The following is a 10849-nucleotide window of genomic DNA, read 5'->3' on the forward strand; positions in this document are numbered from 1 at the left end:
CCAATTTTTCTTCACATCACGCTATGACTTGATTAAATCATAATGATCTTGCAGCAGAAAACTTCCAGCTGTATCAGCATCAGCTTTATGTTCGCTGATTCTGGTGATAAAATGAAGGGAAGATCATGTTTGAGCAGGTCAGACGATGCAATAGTTCATGCAGGTGGATTACAGTGTTAAACTGAGCTTGTTGGGAAATAATTTGATACTCACAGCTGGATGGCGTTAGGATAAGTGATACTTGTACACAACCTGGTTTTCTGCTTTTTGTTTGTCTTGCGATTTAAAAATAATTCCCACTTTGAATGTGGTGCGCATGTTGCGTTGATCAAATTATACAAACCCTGGAAATAGGTTTGATTTTCAGCCTGCATGGCACCAAGATGGGTGGGGGAATGAAACAAATGCTTCCTGCAGGCGGCATAATTCACAGCTTGGAAAGATTCATTCATTTGTTGAATATTTATATTTTAATCTGGCTCTAGAGGATGCACAAATGAACCTTTTCATCCTGTTTGCATGTTCTGAAAAACCGAAGTTTGAAACTTTATCGTCCATACCACAGGTGTCAAACTCCCGTCCTTGAGGGCCGGTATTCTGCAGGTTTATGTTGTCTCCATGCTCCAACACACCTGACCAGAATTCATAAAAGTGCTTTTGATTTGAATCATCTGTGTTGGCAGAGGGAAGCAACAAAAACCTGCCGGATACCGGCCCTTGAGGACTGGAGTTGGACACCCCTGGTCCCCATACTAACATACTAACAGAGTGCACCCTCATCAAGGGTCAAGGAAAGACTTCTTTATAAATTACTCATGAAGATTCAGCACCAGAGAAACCAGAGAAAGAAGTGAGAGTATAAAATAGGGGAGTATTTTGAACAAGATTCTGTAGAATGATGAAACAAATATCAACATAAGAGGAAAGTTTGTATTTAGAGAGAAAAAGCGGCTCATAACCAGAACCATCGCAGCTCATCTGTCAAACAAGGCGTTGCTTGTGGTGTTTGGCTCTCGGTGGAACCGACACACTGACGTTTACTGATGATTTCACAGCAGACAGAAGCTGCAGGATGGATGCAGACCTGCACAGGGGTCTCTGTTCATCAAAACACTAAGAGCCACACGGAGGCATTTCATCATTCTGGAGGACAACGGTCCGAAACATGAACAAAGATTTCTTCTCTCAATCAGACTGCGCTGCAGTTGACCTGATTAGGACCAGACTGATGGAAGGGAATGAAGTGATGATGCCCACGATGAAGGTGAAGTTCCTCAGAGAGCAGCAGCAGCAGAGGAAGATCCAACATGCTGTTCACTCTAAACAATCCATTGTGTTGCCGAAAACGAGCTGCAGCCACCAGGCTGAGATCGGTGGGTCTTTAGGGAAGCTGAAAATGGTCAACTTGTCCTCACAACCACTAACATGTCCCCTAACAAAGTGCCATGCTCTCAGAAGTAATGGTGGATGTCTGATTCCTTCCACAATGAGAAGGGAATTCTGGTACATATGGAGCAGCAGCACTAAAGTTTTGACTTGAAGCATCAAGAAGTTCCACGACCCACATCCTGGTACGACTGCAGTGAGATCTGGTGACTGTGGAGGCCGCTGGAGAACCGAGAACTCACTGTCATGTTGAAGAAAGCAGCTGGAGATGTGAGCTTATGACATGGTGCGTTCACTGCTGGAAGAGATGGACATGGTTAGCAACAAAACTCAGGAACTCATTTACTCATTGTAAATGACAAAAAGTGTGTCAAGACAACGCCTGCCTTGTATCACCACCATTCTGAATTGTTGACCCAAGGCAGGATGGGTCTACGTTTATATCATGCTTATGTGTTTCCACCAAATTTTAGCCCTGCCATCTGAATGTTGCAGCTGACATGGAGGTCTTCTGCTTCAAGGTTGTGTGTTCAGTCGGGATGCTGCATACCTTGGATCTAATCAGTGGGTATTTGATCTCATGTTGCCTTTCTACATACCTGTCAACTTCTGGATTTTAAAATGAGAGAAATTTTCTGGCAACCGCTAAGACCGTTGCGGTGGTAGATAGTCCCCGGCGCCTATCCTCTGCTTGATCATCTGGGTGACGGAAGATATATGGTTCCCACATGTTTATTCTTCTCAGAGGAGAGAAAATCAGGGAGATTTCTGGGAAAATAATGCAGGAAAGACTGGTTAAAGAAACAACAAAAAAAACTGGAATTTCCACCTCCAGCCAGTCTGACCTCAGAGCATGCAGGTGTGTGTGACCAGGTGCAGCAAATGGAGCACTGTAAACCTTGGAGGCCGTGATGGCAGCTTGCTCGCGACCAGCGAAAGGAACAAAGAAAAAAGATGTGATGTATTTAATGGCCATAAAGACCACCACCATCTAACATGAAGCATCTTTGGGTCTCTTTTTAAGAATGTTTTCTACTATCTAAAACTGGCAGCAGAACTCGGACGTATTCCCTGAACTCCACGCTGCCCTCTAGTGGATTTACACCGTAACGCCAACATAAAAGAAGCTTGGGAGTCATCAGGTTTGATATGGATGTTGCTATTTACATAATGGCTGTAATTGTGTCTTTTATAAATGATTAGTATATCACTGTTTAATATCTTTAATTTGAATAAAGGAAATTGGCTCGTTTATCACTGAACAGATGTATCAGTGTGTTACTCCTCCAGTAATTACAAAGAAATTATGTAAGGATGTGGTGAAGGAAACCGTTAAATTACCAGTTATCATCAAATATGATCTTTGAAATTTTAGCATGACCTTCATGTGCTGAAAACATCTCTTCAAACACTTCTGTAGCTTTAGAGGAAAAAAATGACCCAACCCCTGAGAACGATGACCCAGAAAACACCATGATGAATCTGACTGCAGAAAGGACGACAAGGGTGATAAACTCTGATAAGTTTGATCGTTTATCAGAAAAACAGAAACACAAGGCGCACTGTTGGGTTCTACTTTACATTTACATTGGAGAGATAATAATTTGCATTAATATGATGTGCAAACGATCCATAAATGACAAACCAGGGTGTTTATTCATTTATAGCTTTAGTGGAAATCAGATGTTTAGTTCACAATATTAAGATTGAAAAGAGAACGGTGTGGTGAAAATTTCTGCTTTTTGTCTTTTTTACATCCAGTTTAATGCTTCTGGCTCTTGTAGCAGACCCCCCCATGAAACTATGCTTTATTGATGAAGTTTTCCTCCTCATTCTTCCTGCAGCCTCACGTTGCATCGCGCCAGTGTGGGTGCTGTATGCACTGGGGAGCATGAAATTGGCAGAGCTCTCTTTCTGAGAGGGCACCACACACACATTCTCATGCTGTCCACCTGAGACGAGGCATGGATTACCCTCCAGTGCTCTACACGACTGTCTGGGCATGCACAAACTCTAACTCGCAGATTACGCAGCCAGCTACGCACGAACAACCCGGAGTTGTTCTGCTGGAGCTCTGTGATTAGCTGAGAGGAGAGTGATGATATGCGACACACTGCAGACAGAAATGGAGTGAAAATATTTAAGAATCTATTAATTGTTAGAAAACCCCACATCACTTCTAAGGAAATGGCCCACCGCTCTCTGTAACACATATAGTTGTATTTTTATCCTTGAATATGTGCTAACTGCCTTCATTTTTCTTTTAGATTTGATAAAAACTTCTTTAAATGGGTTTCTGGGAGTGCTGCTTTCATGTTGCTTTACATTACACTTCAAATAAATTAGATTCAGTACAACAAGGTTTAGAGGGTGCTCCAGCTTTGGATGAATGCTATTGTTTGTGCGGACTTGAATAATTCAGCTCAGACCTGATTTCAACATTACACCAGCGCAGCAGATGGAGTGGATCACATACAGTGAGATGGCTCCTAAACCGATAATGCTGCATGTGCTCCTACGTTTTCTGGCCGGGCCTGATGAATAATGTAACTTCAAAAAGAAAAGAGGGGAAGGAAAACTGTCACTGCCAATTCCCTTTGTTTAAAATCCCTTTGCTTCGTGCACAGTGGATGCTGTGACGGAACCACCGATCACCTTTCAGAGGAGGCTCATTCCTGCTCCTCATACAAACATGTCCAGGACTGCACAGCCTCTACACAGCAATGATGTTTTTAAAATGAGTTATTTATTTGTTCAGTCTATAAACAAACTTTTCTTGTTACAGTTACAACCATGAAAATTGCTAATGTAACAAAGTACCACGTTAAAAACAAGATTTTTTTTTTTTTTTTAGCTTTGTAAGGGGTAAGCAGCCGAAGCATAGTAACCCAGTTCATAGCTACGGTTACATTGTTTTTTTTTTTAGTTCAGAATTAATCATTACAAGAACCACATGGAAATAATTCCAAATGGAGATTCACATGAAACATGTCCTTCCGTAATTCCTCTTTAGAGCGGTGGGTTGGGAAAGGGTTCTGATTGGACAGAGACGTGACGTATACCGGAAATAAACAGTCGGCTCGCTGCTTCTAGTCTTTTCAGTCGTAACTTGTAAAAGCTAAGTACCAGCTTTGCCACTATTTGTATTATAATTTTGAAGTAGCAGCTCAACACGGGCATACTACTTCACTTTTTGCAGCAAATGAGAAGAAAGATAGACCACCGAACACGGGAGGCAAAACAACGCACAGAATATGAGCGTCATCAGGACAGGACAGCCACTTATTTTGGAATTAAATTTCATTCCAAAAAGACTTTGGTGTTAGTAATTGGGTGTTTTTAAGATCATTTTTCATCAGTTTAAAGGAATTAACTTTTATTCAGAATTAAAACTCATGTAAACGTAGCCAAGTAGATTAAATATTTTTTCCCCAGCATTTGTGTTTGTTAGCAACTTTACTCAAAAACTACAGGACGGATTTCTTTATTTTCCCTGAGAATGGGTCCATTTTTTAATTTTTTTTTTTTTTTTTTTTGTTTACTGGAACTGAAGTTTATGCACTAAACGCTGTTCAATGGAAACACCAGCAAATTGTTTGTCAAAACTTCCAAATATCACTTTTATTTAGAAAAAATTTCTAATGGAATAAAAAAAATTTTTTCTAAAGTATAAAAAAGTAAATTATTTTTTGGGGGGTTTATTGCTGTTTTAGGTCAATCATAAAGCTCTTGATGTGTTTTTGTAGTTTTACATGATACTGAAGAATAATCAACTGTTTTCTAACTCGCAAGTCAGTAGAAGGTGTTTTCAGTGTTTTCAGTAACCAGTTTCATTGTCTTTATAAAATATAAACAAAGTTGATGCAGCAACATAGAAATAGAGGGATTGTCATGTTTCTCCGTGTGTTTCATCACCTCAGCCTGGAGGAGACTCTTTAATGGTTTATGAACCGAGGATACATTTGCAGTTTTTCAGAGGAATTTGTCAATTTACAGCGAATCCAAGATTTCAGTTGCTTCAGTCCAGAGTTGTTTTTGTCTGATTCTCCTCTTCATGATGCTCCATACATGGGATATCACAGAGCTATGCACTGCAGACTGGCCAGTCAAACATATCCAGCGCGTCTGAAGCCTGAAATAATCACAAACCTCGCAGGAAAATGAGTCTCCCTAAATAGCAGCGCATGTCTCTCCATGATTACAACATCCATGTGCATTAATGCTCCCTTCACACATATGAAATCAGCCAAGCAATGGATGCTGATACACCTCTGTACCATCACACATAATGGTTTTTTTTTTTTTTTTGTTTTGTTTTTTGCTCATTTAAATGATTTGTAGAAGAATCATCAGTTTAGTTTCATCTTTGATTTTCCACAAGTTATTCCTGAGTTCATTTTATTATATTTGTAGTATTGATGGTTTTTTCATGGTGTTCTGAGGACTCAGCAGTTATCCAGTTTCTGTCCTTGGCCTTGAAAAACTACATTTTCCTCCAACTTGATGAACCTTTTAAAAATATTCTTCAATCTAGATGCAATAAAACCAATATATTCATGTAGTTTTTAAACTGGGAAATGAAGCTCTAGTGTTTGGCGAGCCATGACCTATACTTGATTTAGACTCCACCTTTTGGTGGATATGCCCGCTTTTTTTTTTTATACCCAATCCTGGCACCCTCACCTGCCAGCAGTTCATCCAATGGTAGAATCCTCCAGAGCATGCTTACTGGTTTCTGTGTAGCCTCTATGTGCCTCTTTTTTTTTTTTTTTTTCCAGTCTCTTTTAAAAAGTTATTCCCTGAAAGGATTAAAAGTGGTTTGCATGATGCGGAAGTGCCGCTTGGGAGCCATGCAGAAGGCATCTCATGAGGTCGAAATGAACATTTGCTTTGGACTGTCGTTGGGATGTGGAGTGAAAGAAACAAAACAAGCAAAGCACAGAAAGTAAAACAATAGGAAGATTTACGTGATTGACCTTCTGCAGCGTGACCCAGCACCCCCTTACCCTTTGCCTGTTCCCAATCCCTCCCTGCTTTTCTCTCCCTGAGCTATAAATCACCTCCCTCATTCATCCGGCGGGTGTCACGGCTGAAACGCCCACTGAGCCTGGAGGAAGAGAGGGGGCCCCCACAGCCTGAAAGGAGTGAAGAGACACATGGAGAAAAGAGGGATGTAAAGAACGAGGATGGCCCGCTTTAAAGCCCTGCTCCCTCATTCCGCAATGCAACACACCAATTTCCATGTTAATTTGTGTTGTGACAGGAGGAGATGGATGTTTGTGACTTTTTGGCTGATGATGTGCATGCATAAGAGAGCTCAAATGAAGCCATTATGTTGACAGTGAGGTCGCTGAAGGTAGGAGTAGATTACTGTGTGGGCTCTGACAAAACATTTAACATTTAGGAAACGCTTGTGAACGAGTATCGGCTAAAACGGAGAGCAGGGACGTGTTTGGAAAATCTGCTCCCAACTCAGAGGGTTGCTTTGTGTCAGGCTGATGGAAAGACGGAGTGATGTGTGTGGGTGTGTGTATTAGCGGGTCTGGCTGTGTGAGCATCAGAGCAGTACTGAAGCACGTCACCCATATGGCTTATTGATTTCCAGTTAATTGAATGATTACCACTTTAGTATGCAGCACCACAGCTAACCGCTGCTGTCAATCACTGGAGATGTTGCAGCCACCTGAGCTGCTGCAGCCAGATTGGGTGGGTGTGTGTGTGTGTGTGTGTGTGTGTGTGTGTGTGTGTGTGTGTGTGTGTGTGTGTGTGTGTGTGTGTGTGTGTCCACAGCACACAAGCTGAGCGCAGCTTTAACTTAAGATAAGCTCTTACTAAAAAGTGAAATTATATTATCCTACAAATACTTTAAGCCTCTACCTGCCATCTTTACATGTTGTAAATCTTGCAATGATAATTTTTTTTAAAAATTTGGGTGTTAAATGGCAGAAATGTTTAATATTTTTAAATGAGTTATTGTAAACTTTGTTTAAAATGCATGAACTCTTCATATTACAAAAGAATAAAAAACTTTTTTCCCAGTTTTTCTGTTGAATTGAACATGAAGAGGTTAAATTTCTCATTGGTGTGCATTAATGTGTCCAACCTTTTATGAAGTTATTTGTATTTTATTCAAAGGCAGATTAGGAAATCCTGGGAAAACATTGTTGAGCAAGCTACAGTCTGAAAACACACAACTGAAAAGTCCAATCCTTTGTTTAGACCCCCGCGAAGCCGCTCGTCCAAAGCACAGAAATGTGTGATGCTTGTTGCCGAGGGGCTCACCAGCATGAGCACCGTTTCATGTGATGCCATACGTTCCTACAGACAGAGTCCTGACCTGTGAGTAGGTTGTGGGAGAATAAAGTATTTTTCCTTCAGTCCGCTGTATTGAAGATTTGAATATGCAGCTGACCAGCTGCACGAGGAAGCTTCTTCATTTTCTGCCACATTCATGGTTGGAGCTTCCGGGTGTCGAGCCTCAGGCAGCCAAAATGTAATTATTGCATTTTTTTTTTTTTTTTTTTTTTTTTTTTTTATGCATTAGCAACAACGTTGCTACGTGAGCCACATTAAAATCCATATTTGGTAATATCTCTGCCTAACAAGCTTTTGGTCAATGGGTGGTTTGGTACAAGTGTGATGAGAATACACTGAAAATTACTTTATTTGCCTTATTTATGACGATACTGACAAATTTACAGCCTTACATTTTAAGAAGGATGAACCAAGCTCTGGCTAGCTCTTTGTTGTGAGAGCGTGCGGTTCGTGCATGAGGTGAACAAATGGCAGCTGGGTTTGTTAGACATGACACCATCCAGCTGTTGGAACAGGTCGGCTAAAATGATGTGGATGATGTTTAGTCCTTAGTTCCACACGTTAGTTTTTTTTTTTTGTTTTGTTTTTCTTTTTTTGTGGACACATCTAATTGATGATCTGGGTGTGAAGAGGATTTTACTCTGCCTTTTTAAAAAAAAAAAAAAAAAAAAAAAATCTAATAAAAAAAATGTGAACATTTAACAAGCAAAATTTAAACTTTACAGAGTTAATAAACCGTATTGTCTCAGCTAATTTGAATATTAAAACTTTCACAGCATTTCATCAGGATATTCAGTATTTCATAAACCACAATACACAAAAATAATTTCCAAACATTAAATTATAGTGGACAATATAGATAGTTTAAATAAGCCTTGAGTCATATATTTCAAATATAACATTTATTTGTTTAAATCTACCTGTTTTCAGCTTGACATCAAGCTCTGCATAAGTCGGGTGTGTCTCATCAGAAACTTCTAAAACCAGCAGACACTGGCCCTTGTGGACCAGGATTGAGGGTCCCTGCTGGTTTCAGTTCCAGCTACCTGGTCATGGTGCTCCATGGACACCATACTTTCCTGGATCTGACACCCAACTGCAGTCCTCTCAGGTCCTGGTCTGGTAAATCCCAGCCTCGTGTTCAGATCAGAGCCTCTGTGCTGCCATCCAGACCATCCTTTACTTGGCTCCTAAGCTGTTCTTCAGATTTTATAGATATACAACAGTAATGTAATAGAATAACTGCGTTTGCTTGCTCCATTTCAGGCAAGTTAAATCATGAATGTGCTGTAAAAAAACTTCTCTGCTCTAGTTTGCAACATGAATATTAAACAGACTGATTTTCCAGCACCATCGTTGTAATTACTTTTTCCTCATGGTTGACTTTATTTGTGTGGTTTGTAATCTGTTTGGCTCGATACCCGGTGGTTTCCTATTACTTTCATGGCTGCAAACAAACTTTATTTCCTCCCAGATCTCTATTGTATTTTCTAAATTCAGGCGCCAATACAATAAATGAATCAAACTGAATCCTTGGAGGTGGAAGTATAAAAAGTGGGGGATTCAAACACCCGTCTTTTTTTTTTTTTTTTTTTTTTTTTTTTTTTTTTTTTTTTTTTTCTGTCTTGTCCAGCATTTAGGCAAGCAGAATGATGGTCTGGATGCTGCGTTCTGCTGAGCAATTTTGTACTGTTTGAATTGTAGAGTTTGTACTGCTGGACCGGAGAGGACAGACGAAAGACAGAAAGAGAGGAGAAAAAACACCTCATAAGAAAAGTGAAAGAGATAAAGGGAAAGAAAAGGGAGAGAAAGAAAAACAAACTAAAAAAATAACCCAAAAAGAGAGAAAACAACCTACAGATGTATACATATACACACATACATATACACACATACATATACACACATACAGGCACACACATACATATACACACGCATACATACACATACATATACACACGTGTGTGTGTGTGTGTGTGTGTGTGTGTGTATACACACACATACGCACTCGCCAGTATTAACACATATACATACACATACAAGCCAACTTTAGATCATAGTAACTAAACTATGAATGTAAAAAGTTAAATATAAATGAGAAACAAACAGAAATGAGAAAACTAGCTGCTGTTAGTGAATAAACCTGCAGACAACTCGGTGACTGTGTCACATGCAGAACATGCAGAGTGGAACGTGTTCCGGAAAAGTTGATCATGTCAGTGTGACCCCTCCCACACAAAGGCAAGAGGCACGCCAGGAGGACCCCCGAGACCAGGGCCATCGGCAGCCATCCCCAGGCGCAGACCCCAACCGCCCCACCCCGGAGCCAGCCATGCACCGACCCAGGAGGCGGCAGAGGGGGGTCCCAGCCAGAGTCCCCCGCAGGCCTGGACCAGCGAGGACCGGCCCCGCCGGGCACCGGCCACCCAGGGCAGACAGAGCGCGGGCCCCACGGCCCCAAGAGCCCAGAAGCAACCCCCCACCCCCGCAGGCAGAGGGCCCAGCCCACACCGACGGAGGGCCGGGATCCCCAGACCGCCACCGAGCGGCAGCCAGTACCCCAGCGCACCAGCAGCGCTCCCCGAACACCAAGACCCTCCACGCACCCACGCACACAAACACACGCACCCACCCACACGCATCCACACTTCCTCCTTAAACACACCCTATCCACCCATTCTCTTACACACGCTCAAACTCACCCTCTCCTACCCCCGTTCTTTATACTCACACACCCCCTCACACACACATCCCTGCTCCCTCTATAATCACCCATTCTTCCATACACGCATACCCCACTCTACACACACACACACACACCTCCCTACACCCCTCTATCCACATTCCCACTCCTCATTGTACACCCACCCCATCACTCCCCCGTACCACCAACATAACCCCACATACACACCCCCACCCATCTGCATAGACCCCCCCTTCCTCCTATCCCAGCGGCCACCCACTTTCCTAAATTCTTTCACCCTGATCCCCCCACCCCCCCTCTACATTCATTCACCACTTCATCCATTGGCTCATGCACGCCCTCATCTTTCTTTCCCAACGTGTCCCCTGTGAGATACCCCCACCCCTGTCAATGCCCCCCCACCACTCCACACATGCAGCCGATCCAGCACCACCCAGGGCCAGC

The sequence above is a fragment of the Telmatherina bonti genome, assembly GCF_933228915.1.
Source record: "Telmatherina bonti genome assembly, chromosome: 10".
NCBI lineage: Eukaryota > Metazoa > Chordata > Actinopteri > Atheriniformes > Telmatherinidae > Telmatherina > Telmatherina bonti.